This window comes from Lissotriton helveticus, chromosome 12, assembly GCF_964261635.1.
Source record: "Lissotriton helveticus chromosome 12, aLisHel1.1, whole genome shotgun sequence".
In the NCBI taxonomy this organism is placed as follows: Eukaryota; Metazoa; Chordata; class Amphibia; order Caudata; family Salamandridae; genus Lissotriton; species Lissotriton helveticus.
The window spans coordinates 904096201-904117143 of NC_136073.1; the positions used below are offsets into that span (position 1 = coordinate 904096201).

The 20943-nt window shown below is 54.5% G+C and overlaps 1 protein-coding gene across 1 annotated transcript in view; it reads left to right on the forward strand.

Moving 5' to 3' along the window:
* PLD2 (phospholipase D2) overlaps positions 1 to 20943 on the forward strand; it is a 372737-nt gene that overhangs the window by 268078 nt on the left and 83716 nt on the right. The gene's annotated exons all lie outside the window — the stretch shown is intronic.

Consider the following 20943-nt stretch of genomic DNA (forward strand, 5'->3'; position numbering starts at 1 on the left):
GTGAGTCCTCAGTAGAGGCATTGCTTCAGGCCTCTGGTAGGGTGAGTCCTTAGTAGAGGCATTGCTCCAGTCCTCGGGTAGGGTGAGTCCTTAGTAGAGGCATTGCTCCAGCCTCGGTTAGGGTGAGTCCTTAGTAGAGGCTTTGCTCCAGGCCTGGGATAGGGTGAGTCCTCAGTAGAGGCATTGCTCCAGGTCTCGGGTAGGGTGAGTCCTTAGTAGAGGCATTGCTCCAGGCCTCGGGTAAGGTGAGTCCTCAGTAGAGGCATTGCTCCAGGTCTCGGGTAGGGCGAGTCCTTAGTAGAGGCATTGCTCCAGGCCTCTGGTAGGGTGAGTCCTTAGTAAAGGCATCACTCCAGGCCTCCCTCTGGGTGAGTCCAACCAGTGGGTGAGTCCATCGTGGAGGCATTGCTCCAGGCCTCCGGTAGGGTGAGTCCTTAGTAGAGGCATTGCTCCAGCCTCGGGTAGGGTGATTCCTTAGTAGAGGCATTGCTCCAGGCCTCCGGTAGGGTGAGTCCTCAGTAGAGGCATTGCTTCGGCCTCCGTCAGGGTGAGTCCTTAGTAGAGGCATTGCTCCAGGCCTGGGACAGGGTGAGTCCTTAGTGAAGGCATTGCTCCAGGCCTCTGGCAGGGTGAGTCCTTAGTAAAGGCATCACTCCAGGCCTCCCTCTGGGTGAGTCCAACCAGTGGGTGAGTCCATTGTGGAGGCATTGCTCCAGGCCTCCGGTAGGGTGAGTCCTCAGTAGAGGCATTGCTCCAGCCTCGGGTCGGGTGAGTCCTCAGTAGAGGGATTGCTCCAGGCCTTGGGTAGGGTGAGTCCTTAGTAGAAGCATTGCTCCAGGCCTCCGGTAGGGTGAGTCCTCAGTAGAGGCATCGCTTCGGCCTCCGTCAGGGTGAGTCCTTAGTAGAGGCATTGCTCCAGGCCTGGGATAGGGTGAGTCCTTAGTGGAGGCATTGCTCCAGGCCTCTGGTAGGGTGAGTCCTTAGTAAAGGCATCACTCCAGGCCTCCCTCTGGGTGAGTCCAACCAGTGGGTGAATCCATTGTGGAGGCATTGCTCCAGGCCTCCGGTAGGGTGAGTCCTCAGTAGAGGCATTGCTCCAGCCTCGGGTCGGGTGAGTCCTCAGTAGAGGGATTGCTCTAGGCCTCCGGTAGGGTGAGTCCTTAGTAGAAGCATTGCTCCAGGCCTCCGGTAGGGTGAGTCCTTAGTAGAGGCATTGCTCCAGCCTCGGGTAGGGTGAGTCCTTAGTAGAGGCATTGCTCCAGCCTCGGGTAGGGTGAGTCCTTAGTAGAGGCATTGCTCCAGCCTCGGGTAGGGTGAGTCCTCAGTAGAGGCATTGCTTCGGCCTCCGACAGGGTGAGTCCTTAGTAGAGGCATTGCTCCAGGCTTCCTGTAGGGCGAGTCCTTAGTAGAGGCATTGCTCCTGGCCTCCATCAGGGTAAGTCCTTAGTAGAGGCTTTGCTCCAGCCTCGGGTAGGGTGAGTCCTCAGTAGAGGCATTGCTTCGGCCTCCGTCAGGGTGAGTCCTTAGTAGAGGCATTGCTCCAGGCTTCCTGTAGGGTGAGTCCTTAGTAGAGGCATTGCTCCGGCCTCCGGTAGGGTGAGTCCTTCAGTAGAGGCATTGCTCCAGGTCTCGGGTAGGGTGAGTCCTTAGTAGAGGCATTGCTCCAGGCCTCCGGTAGGGTGAGTCCTCAGTAGAGGCATTGCTCCAGCCTCGGGTCGGGTGAGTCCTCAGTAGAGGGATTGCTCTAGGCCTCCGGTAGGGTGAGTCCTTAGTAGAAGCATTGCTCCAGGCCTCCGGTAGGGTGAGTCCTTAGTAGAGGCATTGCTCCAGCCTCGGGTAGGGTGAGTCCTTAGTAGAGGCATTGCTCCAGCCTCGGGTAGGGTGAGTCCTCAGTAGAGGCATTGCTTCGGCCTCCGACAGGGTGAGTCCTTAGTAGAGGCATTGCTCCAGGCTTCCTGTAGGGCGAGTCCTTAGTAGAGGCATTGCTCCTGGCCTCCATCAGGGTAAGTCCTTAGTAGAGGCTTTGCTCCAGCCTCGGGTAGGGTGAGTCCTCAGTAGAGGCATTGCTTCGGCCTCCGTCAGGGTGAGTCCTTAGTAGAGGCATTGCTCCAGGCTTCCTGTAGGGTGAGTCCTTAGTAGAGGCATTGCTCCGGCCTCCGGTAGGGTGAGTCCTTAGTAGAGGCATTGCTCCAGGCCTCGGGTAAGGTGAGTCCTCAGTAGAGGCATTGCTCCAGGTCTCGGGTAGGGTGAGTCCTTAGTAGAGGCATTGCTCCAGGCCTCTGGTAGGGTGAGTCCTTAGTAAAGGCATCACTCCAGGCCTCCCTCTGGGTGAGTCCAACCAGTGGGTGAGTCCATCGTGGAGGCATTGCTCCAGGCCTCCGGTAGGGTGAGTCCTTAGTAGAGGCATTGCTCCAGCCTCGGGTAGGGTGATTCCTTAGTAGAGGCATTGCTCCAGGCCTCCGGTAGGGTGAGTCCTCAGTAGAGGCATTGCTTCGGCCTCCGTCAGGGTGAGTCCTTAGTAGAGGCATTGCTCCAGGCCTGGGACAGGGTGAGTCCTTAGTGAAGGCATTGCTCCAGGCCTCTGGCAGGGTGAGTCCTTAGTAAAGGCATCACTCCAGGCCTCCCTCTGGGTGAGTCCAACCAGTGGGTGAGTCCATTGTGGAGGCATTGCTCCAGGCCTCCGGTAGGGTGAGTCCTCAGTAGAGGCATTGCTCCAGCCTCGGGTCGGGTGAGTCCTCAGTAGAGGGATTGCTCCAGGCCTTGGGTAGGGTGAGTCCTTAGTAGAAGCATTGCTCCAGGCCTCCGGTAGGGTGAGTCCTCAGTAGAGGCATCGCTTCGGCCTCCGTCAGGGTGAGTCCTTAGTAGAGGCATTGCTCCAGGCCTGGGATAGGGTGAGTCCTTAGTGGAGGCATTGCTCCAGGCCTCTGGTAGGGTGAGTCCTTAGTAAAGGCATCACTCCAGGCCTCCCTCTGGGTGAGTCCAACCAGTGGGTGAATCCATTGTGGAGGCATTGCTCCAGGCCTCCGGTAGGGTGAGTCCTCAGTAGAGGCATTGCTCCAGCCTCGGGTCGGGTGAGTCCTCAGTAGAGGGATTGCTCTAGGCCTCCGGTAGGGTGAGTCCTTAGTAGAAGCATTGCTCCAGGCCTCCGGTAGGGTGAGTCCTTAGTAGAGGCATTGCTCCAGCCTCGGGTAGGGTGAGTCCTTAGTAGAGGCATTGCTCCAGCCTCGGGTAGGGTGAGTCCTTAGTAGAGGCATTGCTCCAGCCTCGGGTAGGGTGAGTCCTCAGTAGAGGCATTGCTTCGGCCTCCGACAGGGTGAGTCCTTAGTAGAGGCATTGCTCCAGGCTTCCTGTAGGGCGAGTCCTTAGTAGAGGCATTGCTCCTGGCCTCCATCAGGGTAAGTCCTTAGTAGAGGCTTTGCTCCAGCCTCGGGTAGGGTGAGTCCTCAGTAGAGGCATTGCTTCGGCCTCCGTCAGGGTGAGTCCTTAGTAGAGGCATTGCTCCAGGCTTCCTGTAGGGTGAGTCCTTAGTAGAGGCATTGCTCCGGCCTCCGGTAGGGTGAGTCCTTCAGTAGAGGCATTGCTCCAGGTCTCGGGTAGGGTGAGTCCTTAGTAGAGGCATTGCTCCAGGCCTCCGGTAGGGTGAGTCCTCAGTAGAGGCATTGCTCCAGCCTCGGGTCGGGTGAGTCCTCAGTAGAGGGATTGCTCTAGGCCTCCGGTAGGGTGAGTCCTTAGTAGAAGCATTGCTCCAGGCCTCCGGTAGGGTGAGTCCTTAGTAGAGGCATTGCTCCAGCCTCGGGTAGGGTGAGTCCTTAGTAGAGGCATTGCTCCAGCCTCGGGTAGGGTGAGTCCTTAGTAGAGGCATTGCTCCAGCCTCGGGTAGGGTGAGTCCTCAGTAGAGGCATTGCTTCGGCCTCCGACAGGGTGAGTCCTTAGTAGAGGCATTGCTCCAGGCTTCCTGTAGGGCGAGTCCTTAGTAGAGGCATTGCTCCTGGCCTCCATCAGGGTAAGTCCTTAGTAGAGGCTTTGCTCCAGCCTCGGGTAGGGTGAGTCCTCAGTAGAGGCATTGCTTCGGCCTCCGTCAGGGTGAGTCCTTAGTAGAGGCATTGCTCCAGGCTTCCTGTAGGGTGAGTCCTTAGTAGAGGCATTGCTCCGGCCTCCGGTAGGGTGAGTCCTTCAGTAGAGGCATTGCTCCAGGTCTCGGGTAGGGTGAGTCCTTAGTAGAGGCATTGCTCCAGGCCTCCGGTAGGGTGAGTCCTTAGTAGAGGCATTGCTCCAGGCCTCCGGTAGGGTGAGTCCTCAGTAGAGGCATTGCTCCAGGTCTCGGGTAGGGTGAGTCCTTAGTAGAGGCATTGCTCCAGGCCTCCCGTAGGGTGAGTCCTTAGTAGAGGCATTGCTCCAGGCCTCCCGTAGGGTGAGTCCTTAGTAGAGGCATTGCTCCAGGCCTCAGGTAGGGTGAGTCCTTAGTAGAGGCATTGCTCCAGCCTCGGGTAGAGTGGGTCCTTAGTAGAGGCATTACTCCAGGCCTCGGGTAGGGTGAGTCCTCAGTAGAGGCATTGCTCCAGGCCTCGGGTAGGGTGAGTCCTTAGTAGAGGCATTGCTCCTGGCCTCCGGTGGGGTGAGTCCTTAGTAGAGGCATTGCTCCAGCCTCGGGTAGGGTGAGTCCTCAGTAGACGCATTGCTCCAGCCTCGGGTAGGGTGAGTCCTTAGTAGAGGCATTGCTCCAGGCCTCCGGTAGGGTGAGTCCTTAGTAGAGGCATTGCTCCTGGCCTCCGGTGGGGTGAGTCCTTAGTAGAGGCATTGCTCCAGCCTCGGGTAGGGTGAGTCCTCAGTAGAGGCATTGCTCCAGCCTCGGGTAGGGTGAGTCCTTAGTAGAGGCATTGCTTCAGGCCTCGGGTAGGGTGAGTCCTTAGTAGAGGCATTGCTCCTGGCCTCCGGTGGGGTGAGTCCTTAGTAGAGGCATTGCTCCAGCCTCGGGTAGGGTGAGTCCTTAGTAGAGGCATTGCTCCGGCCTCCGGTAGGGTGACTCCTTAGTAGAGGCATTGCTCCAGGCCTCCGGTGGGGTGAGTCCTTAGTAGAGGCATTGCTCCAGGCCTCCGGTGGGGTGAGTCCTTAGTAGAGGCTTTGCTCCAGCCTCGGGTAGGGTGAGTCCTCAGTAGAGGCATTGCTCCAGGCCTCGGGTAGGGTGAGTCCTTAGTAGAGGCATTGCTCCAGCCTCGGGTAGGGTGAGTCCTCAGTAGAGGCATTGCTCCAGGCCTCGGGTAGGGTGAGTCCTTAGTAGAGGCATTGCTCCAGCCTCCGGTAGGGTGAGTCCTCAGTAGAGGCATTGCTCCAGGCCTCCGGTAGGGTGACTCCTTAGTAGAGGCATTGCTCCGGCCTCCGGTAGGGCGAGTCCTTAGTAGAGGCATTGCTCCAGCCTCGGGTCGGGTGAGTCCTTAGTAGAGGCATTGCTTCAGGCCTCTGGTAGGGTGAGTCCTTAGTAGAGGTATTGCTCCGGCCTCCGGTAGGGTGACTCCTTAGTAGAGGCATTGCTCCAGGCCTCCGGTGGGGTGAGTCCTTAGTAGAGGCATTGCTCCAGGCCTCCGATAGGGTGAGTCCTTAGTAGAGGCATTGCTCCGGCCTCCGGTAGGGTGACTCCTTAGTAGAGGCATTGCTCCAGGCCTCCCGTAGGGTGAGTCCTTAGTAGAGGCATTGCTCCAGGCCTCCGATAGGGTGAGTCCTTAGTAGAGGCATTGCTCCAGCCTCCGGTAGGGTGAGTCCTTAGTAGAGGCATTGCTTCAGGCCTCGGGTAGGGTGAGTCCTTAGTAGAGGCATTGCTCCAGGCCTCCCGTAGGGTGAGTCCTTAGTAGAGGCATTGCTCCAGGCCTCCGATAGGGTGAGTCCTTAGTAGAGGCATTGCTCCAGGCCTCCGGTGGGGTGAGTCCTTCAGTAGAGGCATTGCTCCAGGCCTCCGGTAGGGTGAGTCCTTAGTAGAGGCATTGCTCCAGGCCTCCGGTAGGGTGAGTCCTCAGTAGAGGCATTGCTCCAGCCTCGGGTCGGGTGAGTCCTCAGTAGAGGGATTGCTCTAGGCCTCCGGTAGGGTGAGTCCTTAGTAGAAGCATTGCTCCAGGCCTCCGGTAGGGTGAGTCCTTAGTAGAGGCATTGCTCCAGCCTCGGGTAGGGTGAGTCCTTAGTAGAGGCATTGCTCCAGCCTCGGGTAGGGTGAGTCCTCAGTAGAGGCATTGCTTCGGCCTCCGACAGGGTGAGTCCTTAGTAGAGGCATTGCTCCAGGCTTCCTGTAGGGCGAGTCCTTAGTAGAGGCATTGCTCCTGGCCTCCATCAGGGTAAGTCCTTAGTAGAGGCTTTGCTCCAGCCTCGGGTAGGGTGAGTCCTCAGTAGAGGCATTGCTTCGGCCTCCGTCAGGGTGAGTCCTTAGTAGAGGCATTGCTCCAGGCTTCCTGTAGGGTGAGTCCTTAGTAGAGGCATTGCTCCGGCCTCCGGTAGGGTGAGTCCTTAGTAGAGGCATTGCTCCAGGCCTCGGGTAAGGTGAGTCCTCAGTAGAGGCATTGCTCCAGGTCTCGGGTAGGGTGAGTCCTTAGTAGAGGCATTGCTCCAGGCCTCTGGTAGGGTGAGTCCTTAGTAAAGGCATCACTCCAGGCCTCCCTCTGGGTGAGTCCAACCAGTGGGTGAGTCCATCGTGGAGGCATTGCTCCAGGCCTCCGGTAGGGTGAGTCCTTAGTAGAGGCATTGCTCCAGCCTCGGGTAGGGTGATTCCTTAGTAGAGGCATTGCTCCAGGCCTCCGGTAGGGTGAGTCCTCAGTAGAGGCATTGCTTCGGCCTCCGTCAGGGTGAGTCCTTAGTAGAGGCATTGCTCCAGGCCTGGGACAGGGTGAGTCCTTAGTGAAGGCATTGCTCCAGGCCTCTGGCAGGGTGAGTCCTTAGTAAAGGCATCACTCCAGGCCTCCCTCTGGGTGAGTCCAACCAGTGGGTGAGTCCATTGTGGAGGCATTGCTCCAGGCCTCCGGTAGGGTGAGTCCTCAGTAGAGGCATTGCTCCAGCCTCGGGTCGGGTGAGTCCTCAGTAGAGGGATTGCTCCAGGCCTTGGGTAGGGTGAGTCCTTAGTAGAAGCATTGCTCCAGGCCTCCGGTAGGGTGAGTCCTCAGTAGAGGCATCGCTTCGGCCTCCGTCAGGGTGAGTCCTTAGTAGAGGCATTGCTCCAGGCCTGGGATAGGGTGAGTCCTTAGTGGAGGCATTGCTCCAGGCCTCTGGTAGGGTGAGTCCTTAGTAAAGGCATCACTCCAGGCCTCCCTCTGGGTGAGTCCAACCAGTGGGTGAATCCATTGTGGAGGCATTGCTCCAGGCCTCCGGTAGGGTGAGTCCTCAGTAGAGGCATTGCTCCAGCCTCGGGTCGGGTGAGTCCTCAGTAGAGGGATTGCTCTAGGCCTCCGGTAGGGTGAGTCCTTAGTAGAAGCATTGCTCCAGGCCTCCGGTAGGGTGAGTCCTTAGTAGAGGCATTGCTCCAGCCTCGGGTAGGGTGAGTCCTTAGTAGAGGCATTGCTCCAGCCTCGGGTAGGGTGAGTCCTCAGTAGAGGCATTGCTTCGGCCTCCGACAGGGTGAGTCCTTAGTAGAGGCATTGCTCCAGGCTTCCTGTAGGGCGAGTCCTTAGTAGAGGCATTGCTCCTGGCCTCCATCAGGGTAAGTCCTTAGTAGAGGCTTTGCTCCAGCCTCGGGTAGGGTGAGTCCTCAGTAGAGGCATTGCTTCGGCCTCCGTCAGGGTGAGTCCTTAGTAGAGGCATTGCTCCAGGCTTCCTGTAGGGTGAGTCCTTAGTAGAGGCATTGCTCCGGCCTCCGGTAGGGTGAGTCCTTCAGTAGAGGCATTGCTCCAGGTCTCGGGTAGGGTGAGTCCTTAGTAGAGGCATTGCTCCAGGCCTCCGGTAGGGTGAGTCCTCAGTAGAGGCATTGCTCCAGCCTCGGGTCGGGTGAGTCCTCAGTAGAGGGATTGCTCTAGGCCTCCGGTAGGGTGAGTCCTTAGTAGAAGCATTGCTCCAGGCCTCCGGTAGGGTGAGTCCTTAGTAGAGGCATTGCTCCAGCCTCGGGTAGGGTGAGTCCTTAGTAGAGGCATTGCTCCAGCCTCGGGTAGGGTGAGTCCTTAGTAGAGGCATTGCTCCAGCCTCGGGTAGGGTGAGTCCTCAGTAGAGGCATTGCTTCGGCCTCCGACAGGGTGAGTCCTTAGTAGAGGCATTGCTCCAGGCTTCCTGTAGGGCGAGTCCTTAGTAGAGGCATTGCTCCTGGCCTCCATCAGGGTAAGTCCTTAGTAGAGGCTTTGCTCCAGCCTCGGGTAGGGTGAGTCCTCAGTAGAGGCATTGCTTCGGCCTCCGTCAGGGTGAGTCCTTAGTAGAGGCATTGCTCCAGGCTTCCTGTAGGGTGAGTCCTTAGTAGAGGCATTGCTCCGGCCTCCGGTAGGGTGAGTCCTTCAGTAGAGGCATTGCTCCAGGTCTCGGGTAGGGTGAGTCCTTAGTAGAGGCATTGCTCCAGGCCTCCGGTAGGGTGAGTCCTTAGTAGAGGCATTGCTCCAGGCCTCCGGTAGGGTGAGTCCTCAGTAGAGGCATTGCTCCAGGTCTCGGGTAGGGTGAGTCCTTAGTAGAGGCATTGCTCCAGGCCTCCCGTAGGGTGAGTCCTTAGTAGAGGCATTGCTCCAGGCCTCCCGTAGGGTGAGTCCTTAGTAGAGGCATTGCTCCAGGCCTCAGGTAGGGTGAGTCCTTAGTAGAGGCATTGCTCCAGCCTCGGGTAGAGTGGGTCCTTAGTAGAGGCATTACTCCAGGCCTCGGGTAGGGTGAGTCCTCAGTAGAGGCATTGCTCCAGGCCTCGGGTAGGGTGAGTCCTTAGTAGAGGCATTGCTCCTGGCCTCCGGTGGGGTGAGTCCTTAGTAGAGGCATTGCTCCAGCCTCGGGTAGGGTGAGTCCTCAGTAGACGCATTGCTCCAGCCTCGGGTAGGGTGAGTCCTTAGTAGAGGCATTGCTCCAGGCCTCCGGTAGGGTGAGTCCTTAGTAGAGGCATTGCTCCTGGCCTCCGGTGGGGTGAGTCCTTAGTAGAGGCATTGCTCCAGCCTCGGGTAGGGTGAGTCCTCAGTAGAGGCATTGCTCCAGCCTCGGGTAGGGTGAGTCCTTAGTAGAGGCATTGCTTCAGGCCTCGGGTAGGGTGAGTCCTTAGTAGAGGCATTGCTCCTGGCCTCCGGTGGGGTGAGTCCTTAGTAGAGGCATTGCTCCAGCCTCGGGTAGGGTGAGTCCTTAGTAGAGGCATTGCTCCGGCCTCCGGTAGGGTGACTCCTTAGTAGAGGCATTGCTCCAGGCCTCCGGTGGGGTGAGTCCTTAGTAGAGGCATTGCTCCAGGCCTCCGGTGGGGTGAGTCCTTAGTAGAGGCTTTGCTCCAGCCTCGGGTAGGGTGAGTCCTCAGTAGAGGCATTGCTCCAGGCCTCGGGTAGGGTGAGTCCTTAGTAGAGGCATTGCTCCAGCCTCGGGTAGGGTGAGTCCTCAGTAGAGGCATTGCTCCAGGCCTCGGGTAGGGTGAGTCCTTAGTAGAGGCATTGCTCCAGCCTCCGGTAGGGTGAGTCCTCAGTAGAGGCATTGCTCCAGGCCTCCGGTAGGGTGACTCCTTAGTAGAGGCATTGCTCCGGCCTCCGGTAGGGCGAGTCCTTAGTAGAGGCATTGCTCCAGCCTCGGGTCGGGTGAGTCCTTAGTAGAGGCATTGCTTCAGGCCTCTGGTAGGGTGAGTCCTTAGTAGAGGCATTGCTCCGGCCTCCGGTAGGGTGACTCCTTAGTAGAGGCATTGCTCCAGGCCTCCGGTGGGGTGAGTCCTTAGTAGAGGCATTGCTCCAGGCCTCCGATAGGGTGAGTCCTTAGTAGAGGCATTGCTCCGGCCTCCGGTAGGGTGACTCCTTAGTAGAGGCATTGCTCCAGGCCTCCCGTAGGGTGAGTCCTTAGTAGAGGCATTGCTCCAGGCCTCCGATAGGGTGAGTCCTTAGTAGAGGCATTGCTCCAGCCTCCGGTAGGGTGAGTCCTTAGTAGAGGCATTGCTTCAGGCCTCGGGTAGGGTGAGTCCTTAGTAGAGGCATTGCTCCAGGCCTCCCGTAGGGTGAGTCCTTAGTAGAGGCATTGCTCCAGGCCTCCGATAGGGTGAGTCCTTAGTAGAGGCATTGCTCCAGGCCTCCGGTAGGGTGAGTCCTCAGTAGAGGCATTGCTCCAGGTCTCGGGTAGGGTGAGTCCTCAGTAGAGGCATTGCTCCAGCCTCTGGTAGGGTGAGTCCTTAGTAGAGGCATTGCTCCAGGCCTCCGATAGGGTGAGTCCTTAGTAGAGGCATTGCTCCAGGCCTCCGGTAGGGTGAGTCCTCAGTAGAGGCATTGCTCCAGCCTCTGGTAGGGTGAGTCCTTAGTAGAGGCATTGCTCCAGCCTCCGGTAGGGTGAGTCCTTAGTAGAGGCATTGCTCCAGGCCTCCGATAGGGTGAGTCCTTAGTAGAGGCATTGCTCCAGGTCTCAGGTGGGTGAGTCCTTAGTAGAGGCATTGCTCCAGGTCTCGGGTAGGGTGAGTCCTTAGTAGAGGCATTGCTCCAGCCTCGGGTAGGGTGAGTCCTTAGTAGAGGCATTGCTCCAGCCTCGGGTAGGGTGAGTCCTCAGTAGAGGCATTGCTGGTAACGGGACCACTTTCTCTTGTGCTCACATGTCTCTCTTTCATCTATGGGTCTGAATCCTACCTCGGGCGTCAACACCCAGTCCTTGCCCAAGTGCAGGTGGGGCTCTGGAGCACTGCTGGCTGCCATGTGCCTGATGAAGTGTTTATTAGGAAACCCTGTCCCAATTCTCCATCTAATCCTAACACTGTGACTGTTTTCCTCCTGGTTGTTAATCATCAGACAAGATAGGACCAAGCAGAAAAGGAGGGGGCAGGTGGGGGTCTCGATTATCTACTGCAACAGCCCCAATGGATCAAATATTTATAATTTTTAAAATAGGACTCAGAAATGCTCGCTTCGTCTGTGAAGCCGCTACTTACCGGCTTCTCTGCCCCAAAAAAGACTTTAGGTCAAGGCTCACAGAACTGCTCGCCCCCTTCGCTCTGACATACCCAAACGTATGCGCACTAGGGGACTTTTAATGTCAGCTGGACCTATCCTCAAACCCTGACGCCAGTGCCCTGTGAGATGACCTCTCTGTGTCTCCAGCAGCTAGCCTCTGAGCGACTCCCTCCCCGGGTCACATCTTAATCTCATCATTTCCAACATCCAATGCACCCAAAGCACGCGCCGCTCCACTCCGCCAGGCTCATCACTGTCTTTTGAACTTCCCAAATTCCTTTTAGAATGCCTCCAGCACCCATTACTACCTTGGAGTCCACCCTACAGTAAGATCTCAGAGGCACGTCTTGCTTCCCATTCTGGAGGCTTTATAAGCACTCTTCCCACTGTCACTCACCGCTAATATGACCAATGGGGGCGACTCTTTCAACAGATGTGTACTCAACACTATCATGAGAAGGCGGGGCTAAGGAGAGGCGTGATCCCAGGGGCTCTTCCTCCTAGGTACATATATCTCAAGATAAAAGAGCCTGTCTTTGTAGTGGGTGCTAGCCTCCTGCAGGGTGCAAACAAGTGCTAGGCACTTTCATACAGCCCTCACCCACCAGGGTTGCCCCCAGGTGGCAGCTTCACCATAGGGTTTCCTCCTGTTCTGCTACAGACAGGGCGTGCTACTACCTGCGAATTACACGGGAGCACTGAATGGCGCGCTCTAGATGGCGATAGAATAGGAGTAGGAGGGGTTTTTGGGCTAAAATTAAAAATATTTGCCTGGTAGGAGAGCAGTGAATTCATCCTTCCTACAGACGGTATGGTTAAACAAGCATTTGCAATGCAATCGGTCTCGCCTTTGGGACCTTATATGTTTTTAGCTATGCAGCACATTAGCCTGTCTGCTGCAACATCTACTGTTCTTTAACATGGAGGGAAAGTAAGCACCAAACTGCATGACAGTCAGGTATGGGAACACATGGAGAGAAATATTGCCTTTCAGCTGGAAATAGTATAATCAAAAGTTCTGTTTTTAATATAAAACCAGGGCCTTCTGTGGTCATATCACTGAAAATAATAGATTTGAAAAAAATATTATTGTCTACGGGTGCTTGTGGATCACAATTTCTATGGACTGGAATCTAGAGAATGCTAAAGTGATTCTTGTATTCTACTGACCTCTGCTGGTCGTTTTCTATCAATAAAGTTAAATAGAGGCAGTTTCCAGAAAAATTTAAAAAAATAAAGTCCCTCAGCAGAAAGCAATTCAGGTATTTTACTGACCTCTACTGGTTATATTTTATCAAAATAGTTAAATAGAGGCAGTTAAACAAAAAAAAAATTCCCTAAGCGGAAGCAGACAAGCCCTAGGTCTGATCTCCAGAGCCCACAAAGTACGTACACATATAAGTATATACGAAAGTATTTACAAGAGGTTTCGAAAGCTCGACCTAAAAACGGGGAGAAAAATAGTAAGTGTGGATGTAATGGCTTCACCAAACGGTCCAATAATGGTTTAAGGGAGCTCACAAGCCCCTCTAACAGGTTTGGACGTACCTGGAAACACTCTTTTGCTAAGTCAGACGGGGGATATAAAGCTGCACTCAATAAGTATCACCAGCATATACGACACTCCACAAGAGCTGCAACTCCTCTCATGAACTCTTCACTATTATTGAGGAATTTTTACGCAACCCAGTGTCTGTGCTCAGTCATTCACCTCCTCGAAAGACTTGTGCAATAACTTATCTGATTTCTTTCTTAATAAAACCAAGACCCTCTGTAAGCTGCTCTTGTGACTGCCCCAGATGATACCGCCCCCTAGTGACCAAGGGAACCTCCTGCACCCCACATGTCCTCGAGCTGTCAGCGGCCTTCGACACTACCTCGATTTGCTATTTTACTTAAACGTCTTCACAACAGTGGGATTTGTCTAGATGCCCCTAAATGCATTGCATCCCTTTTGTCTGAAAGATCATGATTGGTCCTCCTTAAACCCTTTGCCTCTAAACCTACTCTGGTGGGCTGGGGTGTTCCACCAAGGTCCTCTCTGAGCCCCGCCCTATTCAACATCTGCATGTCACTTCCTGCAGGTGCTATCAGACTCTGTGGCTCTAAGATCATCATTTACACATGGTGTGTAGCTCATAAATTAATCTAAAACAATGTCACTGCTACACGTTAATACCTTTCTTCCTGCATGACACAGATTGTGGAGTGGATACGCGGCCACTGCCAAAACTCAACAGTGATGAGACTGAAATGATGCTACTTGGCAATAACACTTCCTGTTGGGAAGAAGATTGTTGGCCCAAGAAACTCCTGAGGGGGAGGGGAGGGGGGGGTGGAATCCCTCAGCCCACAAAGCAGGCCAACACTCCTGGCATCGTCCTGGACATCAACCGGTCCCCAGGGTTAACCAGGTCACTGGTGCAGCCACCTCCTGCTTCAGCATTCTCAAAGTGCTTCATAAAGTGTTCCCTTGGTTGCCGGTAGAGTGCCGTAGATCGGGGACTTGAGCCTCAGTCCAGCTGTTTAGAATTCGGCAATGCACACTTTGTAGGCATTTCGACCTACCTCATCAAGAGACTTGGGACCACCCATAACGCTGCTACTCTAATAGTGTTTAAGCTCCCAGGCCGCAACCCTATGGCACCCCTTATTAGATCCCTACACCGGCTGCCTGTCCAGACAAGGGCACTATACAGAACTCTATGCCACACACACAGAGCACTTAGCAATACCAAGCCCCAGCACTTCACCAAAAGAGTCTTCTTTCATCAGCCTTCTCGACTCTTGCGCTCTTCCTCCTGGAAGCCGGCCATGGTTCCCCAAATCCATCTCTCAAGGGCCGGCGGTCGGTCTTTCTCCCTTCTAGCTGCATAGAACTAGAACAAATTTCCCCTCTCCTTATGCATGACCCGCTCTCTTCCTATGTTCAGGAAAACTCTGGTTATTCTAGATCAGTGCTAGAGGACACTCAGGCCCACTAGTCTTCCTTTTCCGTGCTAGGATACTCTGGCCAGGGGAGTGTGTGTTACAAATCTAACATGACATGACATGACGTGGCTTGGAATAATATGATGTGTTACAAGCTGATACTCCCTGGGGGGCCTTTGCAGTGGGACCGCAGGGCCCTCGGCGCTGTAAGTAGGGGGGCGAGGAGTGCTGCAGCACCCCTAAAATAATGATGCTGGAGTTCAGCGGGCGAACGGGCAATGAAGACGCCTTTACATTTTATTTTTATCTTGTCACATTTGCTGTGCGATCAAAGACAGCAGTCAATCAATCAGTCATTTGTAGAGCGCACTACATACCCGCCAGGATCTCAAGGCGCTGGGGGAGGGCCACTACTGATCGAACAGCCAGGTCTTTAGTATCCTCCTGAAGGTCAGCAGGTCTTGTGTTTGTCGTAGGTTCAGTGGGAGGGTGTTCCATTTCTTGGCGGCGAGTTGGGAGAAGGATCTCCCACGGGTGGTTGTTCTTCGGGTGTGCGGGACGGTGGCGAGTGAGAGGTAGGCAGAGCGTAGCTGGCGGTTGGGGGTGTAGAAGGAGAGCCGTCTGTTGAGATAGGCTGGGCCGGTCTTGTGGAGTGCCTTGTTGTGCGTGGGTGAGGAGCTTGAAGGATATCCTTTTGTTGACGGGGAGCTAGTGCAGGTTTCTCATGTGGGGGGTGATGTGGCCGTGGCGTGGTACGTCCAGGATCAGTCGTGGCGAGGCGTTTTGGATGCGTTGTAGTCGTTTGATGAGCTTGGTCGGGGCTCCCGCGTAGAGGGTGTTTCCGTAGTCGAGTCTGCTGCTGACGAGGGCCTGGGTGACTGTCTTTCTTGTATCTGTCGGGATCCATCTGTAGATCTTGCGGAGCATGCGGAGGGTGTTGAAGCAGGAGGAGGAGACGGTGTTGACTTGCTTGGTCATTGAGAGCGTTGAGTTGAGGATGATTCCCAGGTTGCGTGCTTGGTCGGTGGGTGTCGGGGCTGCCCCCAGAACCGTCGGCCACAAGGAGTCGTCCCAGGCTGAAGGGTTGGAGCCGAGGATGAGGAGCTCCGTCTTGTCTGAGTTCAGCTTCAGACGGCTGGTCTTCATCCAGTCGGCGACGGCCTTCATTCCTTCGTGGAGTTTGGCTTTGGCGGTGATGGGGTCCTTGGTGAGGGAGAGGATCAGCTGAGTGTCGTTGGCGTAGGAGATTATTTTGAGGTCGTGCTGTCGGGCGACGTGTGCGAGCGGGGCCATGTAAATGTTGAACAGCGTCGGGCTGAGGGAGGATCCCTGGGGTATGCCGCAGATGATCTCGGAGGCTCTGGAACGGAATGGGGGAGGCGGATGCTCTGGGTTCTGCCGGAGAGGAAGGAGATGGTCCAATCCAGAACCTTGTCTCTGATCCCTGCGGCGTGGAGGCGTGCGCATAGTGTATGGTGGCAGATGGTGTCGAAGGCGGCAGAGAGGCCTAGGAGGATGAGTGCTGCGGTCTTGCCATTGTCCAGCAGGGTCCTGATGTCGTCGGTGGCAGTGATGAGGGCAGTCTCGGTGCTGTGGTTGCTGCGGAACCCTGACTGGGAAGGGTCCAGGATTCTGTTTTCTTCGAGGTATCGGGTTAGCTGTCTGTTGACGGTTTTTTCGATGACCTTGGCCGGGACAGGGAGCAGAGAGATGGGCCGGAAGTTCTTGAGGTCTCTTGGGTCTGCCTTAGGTTTTTTGAGTAGGGCGTTGATCTCGGCGTGTTTCCAGATCTCTGGGATGGTCGCGGTCTTGAGAGAGAGATTGATGACGTTGTGCAGGTGGGGTGCGATGGAGCTACTGGCTTTGTTGAAGACGTGGTGCGGGAATGGGTCTGACGGGGAGCCGGAGTGGATTGTTTGCATTGTCTTGATGGTGTCATTCATGCTCACGCTGGCCCAGTCTGGCAGGGGGTTGTGGTCGATGGTGTGCGGGGGGTCTGTTGTGTTGCGGTCTGTTGGGGCAGTCTGGGTGTTGACGCTGTCGTGGATGTCGGTGATCTTGCGGTGGAAGAAGGTGGCGAGGGAGTCGCACAGGGCTTGCAACGGCGGGATGTCGGTGTTGGAGCTGGGGTTGGAGAGTTCCTTCACGATGATGAAGAGCTCCTTGCTGTCGTGTGTGTTATTGTCGAGGCGGTCTTTGAAGGAGGTCCTCTTGGCTGCCCTGATGAGGTGATGGTGGTTGCGGACGGCGTCCTTGTGTGCTGCGTGGCTGTCCAGAGTTTGTTCACTGTGCCATTTCTTCTCTAGTTTCCGGCAGGCTTGCTTGGAATCTTGGGGCTGTCTGGGTGTTGAAGCTGTTGTGGATGTTTGCTATCTTGCGGTGGAAGAAGGTGGCGAGTGAGTCGCACAGGGCTAGCGACGGCAGGATGTAGTTGGTGTTGGAGAGTTCCTTCCCGATGTTGAATAGCTCCTTCCTATTGTGTGCGTTGTTGTCGAGGCGGTCTTTGAAGGAGGTCTTCTTGGCAGCCCTGATGAGGTGGTGGTGGTTGCGGATGGTGTCCTTGTGTGCTTCGTAGCTGTCTGGAGTTTGTTCACTGTGTCATTCCTTCTCTAGTTTCTGGCCGGCTTGCTTGGAGGCAAGGAGTTCTGGGATGAACCAGCTGGCCCTCTGGCCGGTATCTCTGTGGGGGGGTTTCTTCAGCGGGGCGAGGGTGTTGGGTTCTGTCTCCTGACACATTGTTCTGTATTCTTTTAACATGGGGGTTGGTGTTACCTTTTTTCCCTCTGGCTCAAAGTTAGAGGATCAAAGTTAGAAGATTTTGTAAAGTGAACTACCGGACAGCTTTATCGGGTTTCAGGGCGTGCGAAAAGAAAGGCTGTAGGATCTCCGCTTTATTCTAACACAAAACAGCATTTAAATACCTTTAAATGAACTGTAGAAATATTTTTTAATGTATTTGTAATTCGGAAAGTGCAAATGAAGTACACTTTTCGTAGTTCTTAAGTGTGATGGAAGACAAGGTTTTAATCGACTCAAAACAAATCAAGACACTTTAGTTGATGTTCAAATTATAAATATTTGCTGAGAGCCGATCTCGCCATATTATTCGGGCGCCACATGATTTATTTATTTATTTATTTATTTAAGTATTTATTTATGCGTTTTTCTACAGCGCGGACTTTACCCTAAGGTCTCCGAGCGCTTCACAATAGGAACAGTAAAGATACATGAGGAGAAAATTACAAGTCAGCATGTTACAAAAGCAAACATTAAGTTACATGAGGCACATGTTACATGGCTCGTTCCTCGGACCCTGCAAGCGCCTGGATACTCTCTCGGGTGAATAGCAGCGCTATACAAATTGATGTATTGATTGATTGATGTATTGATTGATTGATTGATTTATTGATTGATGGCTCTGACAGGTCTCCCCTAGTGCCGGGCTGTTTCTGCTTTCACGGGGTGGAGTTCATTGTCAGGACACCAGAGGGCAGTGTGCCCCTAAAAGATGCGAGTGTTGCGAAGGGGCTCTTGTCTGTCTGAGACCCCCAGGTCTGGGGGCAGAGATGCATGGTCGGGTGGTGTGGGGGGGGGGGGGGGGGGGGGGTGCAGGGGGGCATCGCAGGAGGGGGCAGGGGCCCGTCCGGAATCAGAGACGGGGCCACAGGGACCTCCCAACCTGGGCTCCCTTTGAATCCAAACCCCGCCTCTGAATCCCGAACATATTTCGATAAATAAAATTTTCATACCTGAAAATCCCCTCCAAAAAATATGGCTGCAGGAAGCAATTATATGTTTTAATGCGTCAGTTAAATATTTGGCTCTATTTACTAATTCACTGAATTTTACAATTTATTATCATCATATAAAAGAATAGACAGCCTGAGGATGCAGTTTACAGGCACCCCCTTCACAGGTGACCTTTGACCCTGCTTCTAGAAGCTTCATTGCCCCATATTGTGCCGGAATGTTAGTTAAGCAAACTTTATAAATGAACAAGCATTTACAATGCAATGGTTTTGCCTTTGTTAAAGTTAGAGCTATTGGCATTGCTCTTGACATTATTTTTTTTAATGTTTTTTTTAACATAAACAAATGGCATTGTCATTTACAATGCCACTAGCTTTATCTCTCGCAAATGACACACACAAACACACACAGAGCCCCCACACACACAGCCACACAGAGCCCCCCACACACACAGCCACACAGAGCCCCCCACACACACAGCCACACAGAGCCCTCCATACACCCACACAGAGCCTTCCACACACACCCACACAGCACAAGCAGGCAACAGGGGCACACGGAGGCACAAGCAGGCAACAGGGGCACACGGAGGCACAAGCAGGCAACAGGGGCACACGGAGGCACAAGCAGGCAACAGGGGCACACGGAGGCACAAGCAGGCAACAGGGGCACACGGAGGCACAAGCAGGCAACAGGGGCACGAAAACGGAGGCACAAGCAGGCAACAGGGGCACACGGAGGCACAAGCAGGCGACAGGGGCACACGGAGGCACAAGCAGGCGACAGGGGCACACGGAGGCACAAGCAGGCGACAGGGGCACGAAAACTGAGGCACAAGCAGGCGCACACACACACACACACACACCCAGAGCCACACACACACACACACACCAACTGAGGCCTGTTAAAACTTGGCTTGCAATTTTTAGGATTTTCTGAGGTTGTCACCTAACGGATAGAGCAGTCAACATCGAAGCTAGGGAACCGGTGGGGCCTAATTACAACTTTGGCAGTCTTGGAGCGGGGCCACCATGCTGCTGCCCCGCTCCAAGAACACTAAATCTGTACATTGGTGATTAGATTGTTACATTTTTTGTTTCTGGCAAGTGGTTCTTTGGTGGTCCTTTGGTGGTCCCATGGCGGTGCCTATGAAAAAGATACCTCAATGGGAGCGTCAAAGGAAGTTCCTGAACGGCATGGAACGGTGCAGTTGATGCAGTGCATGCACCCTATGACCCTTTCTTTTTAGGTGGATGTAGGCATGATCTGACAATACAGTCTTTCACAGTGAAACTGTGCCAGTGGCTTAAGTAACCAATACTGTGGCGAGCAGAAGCAAAATGTGGCTGATAGATAAATGGATTAATGAATGAAGAGCGTTTTCAAATACCCTCTATCCATGGACATGCTTATGTATTTAGCGGTTTTTAATTACATGAGACAGAGACGCAGCTAAAGCAGTCTCTGAGCTAGACCTAGAAAAACATACATTACTGTAAACAACCATCATGGTTACCATCTCAGCACATACTGATGGCCTGAAGTGGTGGTGGTGTCACTTTTATAGCAAACACTGCTCCCTTTAGACTAGAGTGTTTAGCAGTTGCTAACAGAACAGTGAGTGACTGGTTATCACCCCACAGATTTGCTACTACCTTAAGTACGCCCTGTGGAATATGTGCCTCTGACATTATTCCAACTAACAAATGCATGAGTTCACAGAACTATTTTGCTGTCCGGACTGAGACTGGAAATTAACTTCGGGAGTCAAAAATTAGTTTATGGGGATGAAACCCCACTTCGTCCCAAGCACTCACCTGTCCTCGGCCCCCAGTGCCCAACAAGCGGACACCCTGGGGCCCGTGCACTCAGGAAGGAGGCTCATTTTGAAAGAGGTGACGGGTCGCGGAGGCCCTCAGGTCGGCTGCCTTCGGTGGCTGGGCACGGTGCTGGAGCGGCGCATCTCCGGGCACATAGCCGGGGCTCCTGGTCTCTGCTGCGGGGCGAGTTTGGTGAAGGACCCGGTTCAATGTTTCCAAATGTCCTTGAAACCGATCGTGTTTACGTTTTCGTCCCAGTCCACTTCACGCAGATGCGCGTGCGTCCCGAGGGCCAGTTCTTTCTTGTGTGAAGGCCCCGGTCCAGTCAGAGGCTGTGTGCACGTCTATGATGGTCTGGGTACAGGCACCTGTTACCTTACGACAATTCGTGAAAGCGTCCCACCTCACGGTTGCACAGGGATCTGCGGACGTCCCTAGTATGTGTACGCCGTCACGATCCACTGTGCGCGATTGTGTGTGTACGTGCTGCAGCCGGCCCACATCTGTGCGTGCCCCCGCCTTGGACCCCGGAGCTGAGGAAAGTGAGAGAGCCCTGCATGCCTCAGAGCCCGCCACCCGACAGCATAAGAGGATAGTTTACCACAGATTACGCTTCTTACCGGTTATTTATAGCTCAGACTTTGTAAAAATGGAAACATGCCCTCCCTCTGCCCCGACGGTCCGCAGATGAAAATCACACGTGCGCACATACAAACACACGCACCGCAGATATACACACACTCAAATCACACATGTGCACATACAATCACACGCACCGCAGATATACACACACTCAAGTCCCCTCGTGTCATGCGGCCCCTTCAAGCAACGCACATACCTCCGGTTTCAAAGGCGCCTCACTCAGTGGACGCCCGCCCGCATTCTCTGTTCGCGGCCCACAGACTCACAACACCCGCAAGCAGACCCCCGAGCACAGCAATGCCGGACCAGATTCGGGGGCGTTCCCGGCTTTCGGCTGACGTCGCGTGACGTCGGCAAAAGCCAAAGAAACGCGGGAACGCCCCCGAATCTGGTCCGGCATTGACGGACAGGCCCCTCGTCCAATGGCTAGGCTCCATTTATGGAGCCAGCCAATCAATGACGAGGGCCGACCCAAAGCCACACTACAGATCTCATCAGGATTTCGCCTGCGCGAAAAAGATGCGCAGAGCGCATCTTTTCGCCAGGCAAAACCTAAAAATGAAACTACAAATCCCAGAATGTAAACTGTGCCTGGCTGAATAGCTAGGACTGGCTGACTGTATCATACATGGGTGATGTGAACAGAAGTGTAAAGAGATGGAGAGGCACAGAGGAGAGGAGATGACTGACAGGCGAGGGTCATTTGAAACTACAAATCCCAGAATGCAACCTGCGCTTGACTGAAAAGCTAGGAC